The 11,626-nt window shown below is 38.9% G+C and overlaps 1 protein-coding gene across 2 annotated transcripts in view; it reads left to right on the top strand.

Annotated features, from left to right (window-relative positions):
- The first annotated feature begins 9,003 nt into the window (after nt 1–9,003).
- Nucleotides 9,004–11,626, top strand: part of LOC123758341 (uncharacterized) — a 38,158-nt gene continuing 35,535 nt past the window's right edge. The window contains exon 1 of one of the 2 annotated variants that reach the window (XM_045742633.2): nt 9,004–9,118. The gene's annotated coding sequence lies outside the window, so the exon portion shown is untranslated. The remainder of the gene's footprint in view (nt 9,119–11,626) is intronic. The other variant, XM_045742634.2, reaches the window with a different exon arrangement.

Raw genomic sequence — 11,626 nt, 5'->3', positions numbered from 1 at the left:
AGGAGTGCCATGATCGCGCGGCGTCTTCATGGTGCCTTGTGCTACATAACCTTCCCGGCTTGCTGCCTTCTTTTGATAATTACTTACTTAACGATGCTTTATTTACTTGAATTTACCTGAGGGGCCCTTATATCTCTAGTGGCCTCGACAAGGAAAGAAAGCCGGCGGCTTGTCAAAGGTCGCCCCATTTATCGTGATGCTATTATCGAGCCTTTTAACTGTAGCAGTGTTTTGACATTTACGGCTTCGGCGGGTAGGCGGTTCCATGTTTTTACATAATCCTGTGGGTGAAAAAGCATCTCCTGTTTTCAGTCCTACATTGTGGCTTCTTGAGCTTGAAGCCGTTGTTCCTTGTTGGTGTTATATCTGACTTTTTGAGGAAGTTTGGATCCTCCAAACTGTTCAGTATTTTAAAAGTTTTGACGAGATCAGCCCTGTTATGTCTAGTAACTATAACAAACTCTGTCTTCAGACAACACACAGCCACTCTATTTAAGTCCCTTAGTTAGTTTAGTTCATTTATTATGCACCCCATACCCATCTTGTGGGCGGTAGTGGAAAGGGTTACAGAGGCACATAATGGGCTCAGGCACTGAACCCCCACAATTCATTTAGCTAAGCAAGTTACAATCTTGATGAGCTAGTTACAAAATTTACATGCTAATCATACACTCACTCCACACATTCTCATATGCTATCTACATGTACAAAACCTTGTTCATAAATGCTAATCTTGATCTGAAATTTAAACTTTTCCTTGATAGGTGTAATAGAACTTATGAGCACCGGACCAGAAATAAATATATCTTCGATATCCCCAGAGTCAGACTAAATCTGTGCAAACACTCCATGCAAATAAAAGGGCCCAGTCTTTGGAACTCACTCCCTGATGAATTAAAAAATTGTCCAACCCATGCCCTGTTCAAAAGTAAAATAAAAAAGTACCTGATTTCATCCTCATAGTTTCCTACCTTGTGCTTCAAACTCACACTGTATCTTGTGCTACCCACTTCCCTCAATCTTAGTACTTAAGACATTTATCCTTACCAATGTAATCACCTCTATCAACTTATATTGTAGTTATTTGTTGATATAAAATCTTGCTACAATGTACCTTTTCATCTTAACTGATATGTTAGATTAAGGACCAGCCCGAAACGCTATGCGTGTTAGTGGCTTTGCGTGAATGTAAAAATACATATCTTATGTCATCTCACGAACCCATTGTACCTTCCTGCAAATAAAGTATTATTATTATTATTATTATTATTATTATTATTATTATTATTATTAATATTATAGTTTGCAGGTGTTCTTAGCCCTGTGGCTCTCAACCATTCCTAATATGAGTTGACTTAGTTCTGGGATGATTCTTTTGCCTGTTGCTCAACTTTCCCAAATCATCTATGTCTTGCTGAAGATGAGGTATCCATGTTTGGATATAATAATCGGATTGCGGCCACACCAGAGATTTGTACAGTTGTATAACTACCTTCTTTTCCTTGTCAGAGTTTATTTTGATTTTTACTAGGATTCGTTTTGCTTTTCTTACTGCAGCTCTCACTTGTGCAATTTTCAGTGATTGATTCTGGCTCCAAGGTCGTTTTCTTCATCAATCAGCTGCAAGGTAATGTTGTTGATTTGATAGTTATGACGTGTATTGTTATGCCCCACTTGCAAGGACTTACATTTTTTGTTATATTGAAAAGCATTTGCCAATCTTCCGGGCACTTGTAGAGTTCCTGTAATTTCTCTCTCATTCCGTGATAGTCTCCTCGAGGGTAGTCTAGAACGTCAATACCCAGGACCTTCACTAGGATTTATATAACTGTAGTCCATCTTATAATATTATGATCTCCCCTACCTGTATTTGATCGATCATGTCCTCTTCTGGTGTTAGCACAAGAGCTAGAGTATTGTTCCCTGGAGTGGTTCGAGTCACTTCCCAGAAGTGACTTGAACCCATACTGCCAGGAGCAACGTAACTGGTATCTACAGGACGCCTTAATCCACTTGACTATCACGACCGGACATAAGGAAGTGATAGCCGAAGCTATTTGAACCACTTCCCCGCCGGCACTCGGATGGTAATCTTGGGCATAGCAATTTATCAAATCACCTCATTCTTTGGGGCACACGTGAGGGTTCGAGAAGTGACTCGAACCCATACTCCCTCACGTGTGGGAGTATGGGAGTCATACTCCTGAATATATTCCTGTCCCCTGGAAGCTTCCCTGTCCCCCAGTCCCCACCCCCACAATTCCCCCCTCACCCGTCTCCGCGGCCTCCCCACCATCCCAAACTCCCCCGTCCCCTCGTCCTTCTCCACCATTAACCCCTCCCTTGTCCCCTCGTCCTCCCCACGTTTTCTCGCTTCTGTGCCCTCGTCATCCCCACCATTCGCCACTCCCTCGCCAACGCAATGTCCCCACTTTGTCCTTCCCAAATGGTCTGATGTTCCCATCAGAAAATTGGGAACATCAAGTGATATGATGTTCCCATCACTGAAATATAAGAAAAACAGTTAAAAAATGAAATGAAAATATGAAAAAGTAAAAAAATAAACTATACTCACGAAATGAAGGGTATGGTAAACAGCACAGCTCAATTCCAACGCAATTCACACAAAATAATTAAATCAAAATGAAAATAAATCAAAATCTATGAAAAGTCAATTTATCAATGCAATCAGAAACATTGAAATGGAATTGTAACATATCTAGTATAGCATGTGTGTTGATCTTACATGAAACAGATGGCGCTGTTTTTCAAGAAAAAGCTTAGTTTTACCTGTCACAGGTGTGGCATCTATACTTATACTTACAAAATGAACGGCATGGTGAACAACACTAGCTCAATTCCAACACAATGTCACACAAAATAAATAAATAAATAATTAAATAAATCAAAATCTATGAAAATAAAATTTATTAATGTAATTGGAAACTTTTAAATGGAATTCGTGACATATTTGGTATAGCGTGCATGTTGCTATTATGTGTAACAGATGGCACTGTTTTTAAAAATGTATGTTTTTACCTGTCACAGAGGTGGCATCAATATAGGAGGTACAGTATATAAAAAGACGCTCATATTCGAATGGAACGTTGCATCAGAATTTCAAAGCAATCGGTGAAGAACTTTGGGAGATTACAACGTGTGTTGCTCTTACATCCAACAGATGGCGATGTTTTTGAAAAAAAGCATGTTTTCTACGGTCACAGGTAAGGCATGTATATAGTAAGTGTATAGAAACACGCGCCTATTCGAATGCAACGTCAGGTAAGGCATGTATATAGTAAGTGTATAGAAACACGCGCCTATTCGAATGCAACGTCGTGTCAAAATTTCAAAGCAATCGGTAAAGAGGTTTCGAAGATTTCTCTCACATGAAAAATACATGAAAAACACAGTTTAAAAAAAATGTTTTTTTTCCATCACAGACGTGACATCAATATGAATATAAAAACCTGCTCGGATGCGAATGGAACATTGTGTGAAAATTTCAAAGCAATCGGTGAAGAACTTTCGGAGATTAGCGATTTTGAACAAACGAACATTTCCATTTTTATTTATATAGATATACAAGAAGGTACATTGGGATTGAGAGGATACATAGCATAGTAATTACATTCTTGTAAAGCCACTAGTAAGCGCAGCGTTTCGGGCAGGTCCTTAATCTAAGAAAATTTTAAGTAAAATAAATAAATAAAATAAAATGTTTATTCAGGTAAGATACATACATACAAGAGATTTTACATAATTTGATCGATTTATAGATGGAGCTAGTACATACAATGCCTAAAGCCACTATTACGCAAAGCGTTTCGGGCAGGAAAAACATTAATGACTAAAACTTAATACTAATAGAGTATAAAGAATAAAATGTGTTGAGAACAAATAAAAATAAAGATAAAAAAGGGGGAAACATGGCTGAAAACGCAGCACAAATATAATTAGGTCGACAAACAGCGTTGTTTAAGAAAACAGACATGGGTTGACAATAGGGGGTAAGGTAGGTTACAGGGAATTTATTAGGTAGTGCTTCGTTTTTATCTTAAACTAGTTGAGAGGTACAGTCTTTAACATGGTTGGGAAGGTCATTCCACATTCTGGGTCCCTTGATTTGTAGAGCATTTCTAGTTTGATTAAGTCGTACTCTTGGAATATCAAAACTGAATTTATTTCTGGTGTGGTGCTCATGGGATCTGTTACAACCTTCAATGAAGCTTTTGAGGTCAGGATTGGCATTACAGTTCAGCGTTTTATATATGTATAATACACATGAGAGAATGTGCAGTGACTTAATATCTAACATATTCAGAGATTTGAGTAGGAGTACAGAGTGATGTCAAGTAGGTAAATACTTGCAAAATTTATAAAAATGATAACAGTTACATAGCAAGAAAAAAAATAAAAGATGAGAGAAAAATTGTAGGTATATTAAAGCACATAGGTGGCTCAGATTGATTGCAATGACAGCTTGAATGGTAGTTTAACAAAAAAATAGTAGGCACAGTACAGCATATGGCTAGCACATAAAAGAAGACAGCAATGAACACAATGATAAAGTTGATTGGATTAAGTACATAAAGATTGGAAGATTGGGTAGCACTAGATACAGCGCAAATTTAAAGCTCAGTGTAGGAAAGAAAGGTAGGTAGGTAGGTAGAAACTACGAAGATGAAATTAGGTACTTTTTGTTTTTGTTTTTAAATGAGGCAAAAGTTTGACAGCTTTTCAATTCACTAGGGAGTGAGTTCCATAGACTAGGCCCCTTGAATTTGCATAGAGTGTTTACACAGATTAAGTTTGACCCTGGGGATATCAAAGAGATATTTATTTCTGGTGTGGTGATAATGGATCCTATTACATCTGTCCAGGGAGAGTTTCAGAGCATGGTTTGCATTTAAGAACAGGGTTTTGTAAATGTAGTTGACCCAAGAGAATGTGTGGCGGGAGTTAATATTTAGCAAGTTAAGGGATTTAAACAAGGGGGCTGAGTGTTGTCTGAAAGCAGAGTTTGTTATTATTCTGATAGCTGTACAAGTCTCCAAACTTGATACATTAATTGTAAGTGACTCCTTATCATCCTTAAATGCTCTCAATTCCGGACACTGAAGATTGTAGCATTTTTTGTCCCTAATTGAAAATTAATAATTTTGTTGTATTTGTGTCTAGCTTCGGACACGAGCATGTTACAGTAACTCGGTTACAAGTATCTCTGGGAATTCTCATTATCTACTGATGTAGACCTGACCAAATGTAAACTGTGTCAACAAAATTATTCGCACACCCTCCGTCATTATGTGATGGAGTGCGAAAAGATACGTGAATTTAGAGACAATTCTATAACCAATGTTCCAGCGATGTGTCAATATTTCATTCAAAATGATCTGCTACCAGAAATTTTAGCCAAATATCCCCAGTTTGCTAACTGTAGGTAGTAACTAAGTGATTGTAACCTATCCACCGCTGCCCACTGGATGGGGGGCGGTGTGCAGGACAAACATATCAATTGTGACACTAGCTCTCCACATATGTCAGTTGCTTAATTTAGAACCTGTACTTGAGGTCGATCTCGAACCCATTGTTGATGTGACGACTTATATTGAATTTTGTAACTAGCTCATCAAGATTGTAACTTGCTTAGCTAAATTAATTGTGAGGTTCAGTCCCTGAGCCCATTATGTGCCTCTGTATCCCCTTTCCACTACCGCCCACAAGATGGGTATGGGGTGCATAATAAATGAACTAAACTAACTAATTGAAAATTGACATAATTTAGGGTGGAAGTATCTACACCCCTGTTCCAAAACGGCATGCACCCCTCGCCAACATGTTCCTGCATTTTCGAGGATGCAGAAAATGGCATTTTGCTCCTAATTTTCCATATTTGCATATTCCTTAAGCGTAGAATTTGCAAATTTGTTCCGGTTTTGCGTTTTTCAAGGTATTTATACCTGTGCCTGTCTTGTCTACCTCTTTATTGGAGCCATCTCCGTCTTTCGTCCCAATTCCTTCACTCTGTCTCACTGTTGCTCTCATCGTTTATGTTACCTGGCTCTGCAATATTGCTGTTATTTTGTACCCCAATACCCTCTTCCTCCACACTACTGCTGCAGTTCTCTAAACGATCTGTTCCTGAGTTTTGGTCGTTATCCAATGTTGTCTTTTCCCAGTCCGCATATATCACTGGTAGCTTTTCTGTGAATGATAATCTCTGTGACTCGGGAATGTTTTTCATCAGTTTAGTTATGTTCTCCAACAATAATCTGTCATCTTTGTAAACCCAGTAAATTCCTTGCCTTTTTGTGCATCCTGGAGATAATTCTGCACAGCCCAGGTGAAATCTTATGTTACAGATGCAACACTTGACGCCTGCATTACGTTTTCCCAATACTCCCGAACACTCGCTACACCTCTCCATTGTCTGATGAATTTATTGTATTGTATTTGTGCTTCACTGTATGGATCACTTGTTGATGTCAGTCTTTTTAACTCTTTATAAAATTATATGTACTGTATATATTTACATATTTATATATTTAATATTTATATTATATGTATACCGTATATTTGTAATATTATGTATGTTATTTTGTTCAAACTTTATGGCAGGTACTTAGCGTAGGGTAGCGAAGATGGTCCCCGGTCGGTACAGGTGACCTCTTGTTGTCCCAGGTTGATGTCACCAGTTTCCAGTTACTCGATTTATAACACTGATTTATTCTTTGCTTGTATTCTTACAAGGAATTTTCCGACTAATTTCCGGCTTGCAATGGTACTCACTCACTTTATTACTAATTCCTAGATCCACATTTCCATATTACACTATATATTTTCCGTATTTTATCCCTGTGGGACGTGTCCTGGGGTAGGCCTCGTGGCTTGTGTAAACACAGCCTAGCTGATGCCGCCTCTTGCCACTATTCTATATTTCTAGTATTCTATATTTATAATATTCTATGCACGATTTTAATACACTTCCAACTTATATGTGTGTTGTGATACCCGTTTCACTTCACTGTTCCACGAATCACTGTTCACTATTTTTTCCTCATATCGCCTACACGCATATACACAAAGCCTCGTGTACTGGCTCCCACGTGGTCTCCCGTTTATTCTCTATTTAACACAAAGTTCCATTGTTAATGACTATTTTCAATTTTCCAGTGGGTCACTATGCACTTTGTGATATCTGTAATCAGTAATCCATGGCTGTAGTCCTAAGAAATCCCGGTTAATGTCACGATTTTAACGGAGCGCGCACGGTACGTCTTTCCCCTCCCTCGACCCAGACTCACTCCTGACTCCTTTACAGAAAGACATGACTGTAAAGCTGCCGCCCAGTTGGATGGCTGTGGAGCACATGACTGTAAAGCTGCCGCCCAGTTGGGTGGGTGTGGAGCACACGACTGTAAAGCTGCCGCCCAGTTGGGTGGGTGTAAAACACATGACTGTAAAGCTGCCGCCCAGTTGGGATGGGTGTGGAGCACATGATTGTAAAGCTGCCGCCCAGTTGGGTGGGTGTGGAGCACACGACTGTAAAGCTGCCGCCCAGTTGGGTGGGTGTGGAGCACATGACTGTAAAGCTGCCGCCCAGTTGGATGGGTGTGGAGCACATGACTGTAAAGCTGCCGCCCAGTTGGGTGGGTGTGGAGCACACGACTGTAAAGCTGCCGCCCAGTTGGGTGGGTGTGGAGCACATGACTGTAAAGCTGCCGCCCAGTTGGATGGGTGTGGAGCACATGATTGTAAAGCTGCCGCCCAGTTGGGTGGGTGTGGAGCACACGACTGTAAAGCTGCGGCCCAGTTGGGTGGGTGTGGAGCACATGACTGTAAAGCTGCCGCCCAGTTGGGTGGGTGTGGAGCACATGACTGTAAAGCTGCCGCCCAGTTGGGTAGGTGTGGAGCACATGCCTGTAAAGCTGCCGCCCAGTTGGGTGGGTGTGGAGCACATGACTGTAAAGCTGCCGCCCAGTTGGGTGGGTGTGGAGCACATGACTATAAAGCTGCCGCCCAGTTGGGTGGGTGTGGAGCACATGCCTGTAAAGCTGCCGCCCAGTTGGGTGGGTGTGGAGCACATGACTGTAAAGCTGCCGCCCAGTTAGGTGGGTGTGGAGCACATGACTATAAAGCTGCCGCCCAGTTGGGTGGGTGTGGAGCACATGACTAAAGCTGCCGCCCAGTTGGGTGGGTGTGCAGCAAGACTAGTAACTGTGACTCACCATAGATGTAAAATGCCTTGTATAGTGACTGTTGTGAGCCTCTTGTTGATCACTTGTGACACAAAAGATTATTGATGTGTGTATTTGTGTGGGTGACTAAATATGTATGTGCATGTATGTATGTATGTATGTATGTATACGTATGTATATGTACATGTATGCATGAGTATGTGTACATGTATATATAACATTATTAATTTTGTAACTAGCGTCAAAAGATTGTTATTTGCTTAGCTAAACGAACTAGAGGGTTCAGTTCCTGAACCAATTATGTGCCTCTGTAACCCTTTCCTCATAAACCCAATGTACCTTCTTGTATATAAATAAATAAATAATAAATAAATAAAATAAATTATTTACATTATTGCATACATGTACTTGTGGTCGATCTCGAACCCATTGATAATGTGACGACGTATATTGAATGTTGTAACTAGCTCATCAAGATTGTAACTTGCTTAGCTACATGAATTGTGGGGTTCAGTCCCTGAGCCCATTATGTGCCTCTGTAACCCTTTCCACTACCGCCCACAAGATGGGTATGGGGTGCATAATAAATGAACTAAACTACAAATTACAATAATAATTATTATTATTACAGGTATTGTTATTATTATTATTATTATTATTATAATTATTATTATTATTATTATTATTATTATTATTATTATTATTATTATTATTATTATTATTATTATTATTATTAAATCAAAATATATCTCCCCCAATTTCAATTTTTTTATTATATCATTATTAATCATTTAATGGTTCCCTAAGAGTCTTAGGCTCGTAGCTCGGGCAGTTTACAAGGGTAAATATTGGGTCTTGAGTGTGGAGGTCTTATGGTTTACGTCACCAAAGCCTTCACCACCGTAAACTGAAACCTGGTGAGAGCGTTTAGTTTAGTTCATTTATTATGCACCCCATACCCATCTTGTGGGTGGTAGTGGAAAGGGTTACAGAGGCACATAATGGGCTCAGGGACTGAACCCCACAATTCATTTAGCTAAGCAAGTTACAATCTTGATGAGCTAGTTACAAAATTCAATATAAGTCGTCACATCAACAATGGGTTCGAGATCGACCACAAGTACAGGTTCTAAATTAAGCAACTGACATATGTGGAGAACTAGTGTCAAAATTGATATGTATGTCCTGCACACCGCCCCCCATCCAGTGGGCAGCGATGGATAGGTTACAATCACTTAGTTACTATCTACAGTTAGCAAGCTGGGGATATTTGGCTAAAATTTCTGGTAGCAGATCATTTTGAATGAAATAGTTACACATCATAGGAACATTGATTATAGAATTGTCTCTAAATTCACGTATCTTTTCGCACTCCATCACAAAGTGACGGAGGGTGTGCGAATAATTTTGTTGACACAGTTTACATTTGGTCAGGTCTACATCAGATAATGAGAATTCCCAGAGATAGTTGTAACCGAGTCTAAGCCGAACAGTAGTAACATCTGGAAGTCTGCTGATTTTATTGAATGATCCATAGATGTGTATTCACCTAGTTGTGCTTGCGGGGGTTGAGCTCTGCTCCTTTGGCCCACCTCTCAACTGTCAATTAATCAACGAGCATTTGTTTTTTCCCCCACACACATACGACATGTTAGGAAGAGTCATGACCTGCCAATGGGAGCTACCTCTGGGGTCCTTAGCATCTCCAGGTCGAGCCCATAGATTCCAACGAGAGTCTTCCTTTCGATTTACTCATCGATTACATATTTTGCTGGGAAGACGGGACACCACGAGCGTAGCTCTCATCCTGTAACTACACTTAGGTAATTGCACTTAGGTAATTACACACACAATTCCAAGAAGAAGCCCATAACAGCTGTCTAACTCCCAGGTACCTATTTACTGCTAGGTAACAGGTAATCAGGGTGAAAAAAAAACTTCCCATTTGTTTTCCGCCATTGCCAGGGATAGAACCCCAGTCCTCAGGATTACGAGTCCTGAGTACTGTCCACTCAGCCATCAAGCGCCCCACTGCTGGCTGTGTGACTCCTCTCGCATGATAGTATGATGATAGATGGAATTACTGGTGTTGATTTTGCTTTGCCTCAGACCTACAAGATTTTTGTTGAAGTTCTTGGTGTACTATTGCTCTCAGACTGCTTATTGACTATCCAAGATTATATGTACTCAATTTCTCCTTTAAAATACCACATTGACAAATTTTTTTTACAATAAACTACTGCCAAACTATACTGTATTCTACAATAATGAACATGAAGATTATTTGCTATTGCACCATAATAACACCAAATGATCATTTGATGATGTTTTATATTTTTAAGCCGATTTGAAAATCTGAAATTTTAAATTTTTAATGTAATTTTTTTCTCATTTATTTATTTGTGTGTGTAAATCACGAAAATTAACACGTGATGAAAAATGAGACCACGGAGGAAGAATTGAAGTATATATTTATTTATATATATACAAGAAGGTGCATAGGGTTTATGAGAGCACATAGCATTAATGATTTTACATTTATGTAAAGCCACTAGCATGCATAGTGTTTCGGGCAGGTCCTTAATCTAACAGATAATGTTTTAAGTAGGTAATTTCTAGCAACAATGAAATTTTTTTAACAGATACATTGTATGAAAATTTGACAAAGATTAGTAGGTACGTTAAAGTATAATTTGAGGGTTATCAACAGGTGCATTGTAGCACAATTTGAGGATTATTTCAAGGTATAATGCAGTAAAATATGCATTCAATATAACAACCATGATATACATTACATTGATGATGTTACATTCTTGTAAAGCCACTTGTATGCATAGCATTTTGGGCAGGCCCTAAATCTAACAGATAATTTTAAGTGGGTAATTTCTAGCAAAATTTATAAAATGTTAACAGGTACATTGTAAGAAAATTTTTCAAAGATTAGTAGGCACATGTAATATTTATTTGCAACTAGGTGAGTACATTAAAGTAAAATTTGAGGGTTATAAACAAGGTACATGGTAGCATAATTTGAGGATTAATTCAAGGTATAATGCAATAGAATATGTGTTATATAATCAATATAACAACCATGATATAAGATGATAGCAATGATTACAATGGTAAAACTTGTATGGCTTAGGTACATATATTGGGGGATTGGGTAGCACTAGATTCAGTGCGATTAAAGCATTAGGTAGGAAACTAAGAAGATGAGATTAGGTACGTTTTGGTTTTGTTTTTGAATGAGGCAAAAGTTAGACAGCTTTTCAATTTGTTAGGGAGTAAATTCCATAGACTAGGTCCATTTATTTGCATAGAGTGCTTACACAGATTAAGTTTTACTCAGGGAATATCCAAGAGATATTTCTGGTGTGGTGATTATGGATCCTATTACATCCGTTCAGGGAAAGTTTCAGAACAGG

This window comes from Procambarus clarkii, chromosome 11, assembly GCF_040958095.1.
Source record: "Procambarus clarkii isolate CNS0578487 chromosome 11, FALCON_Pclarkii_2.0, whole genome shotgun sequence".
NCBI lineage: Eukaryota > Metazoa > Arthropoda > Malacostraca > Decapoda > Cambaridae > Procambarus > Procambarus clarkii.
Note: the sequence above shows the minus strand (reverse complement) of the source record. Positions and strands in the feature narration are given on the sequence as shown.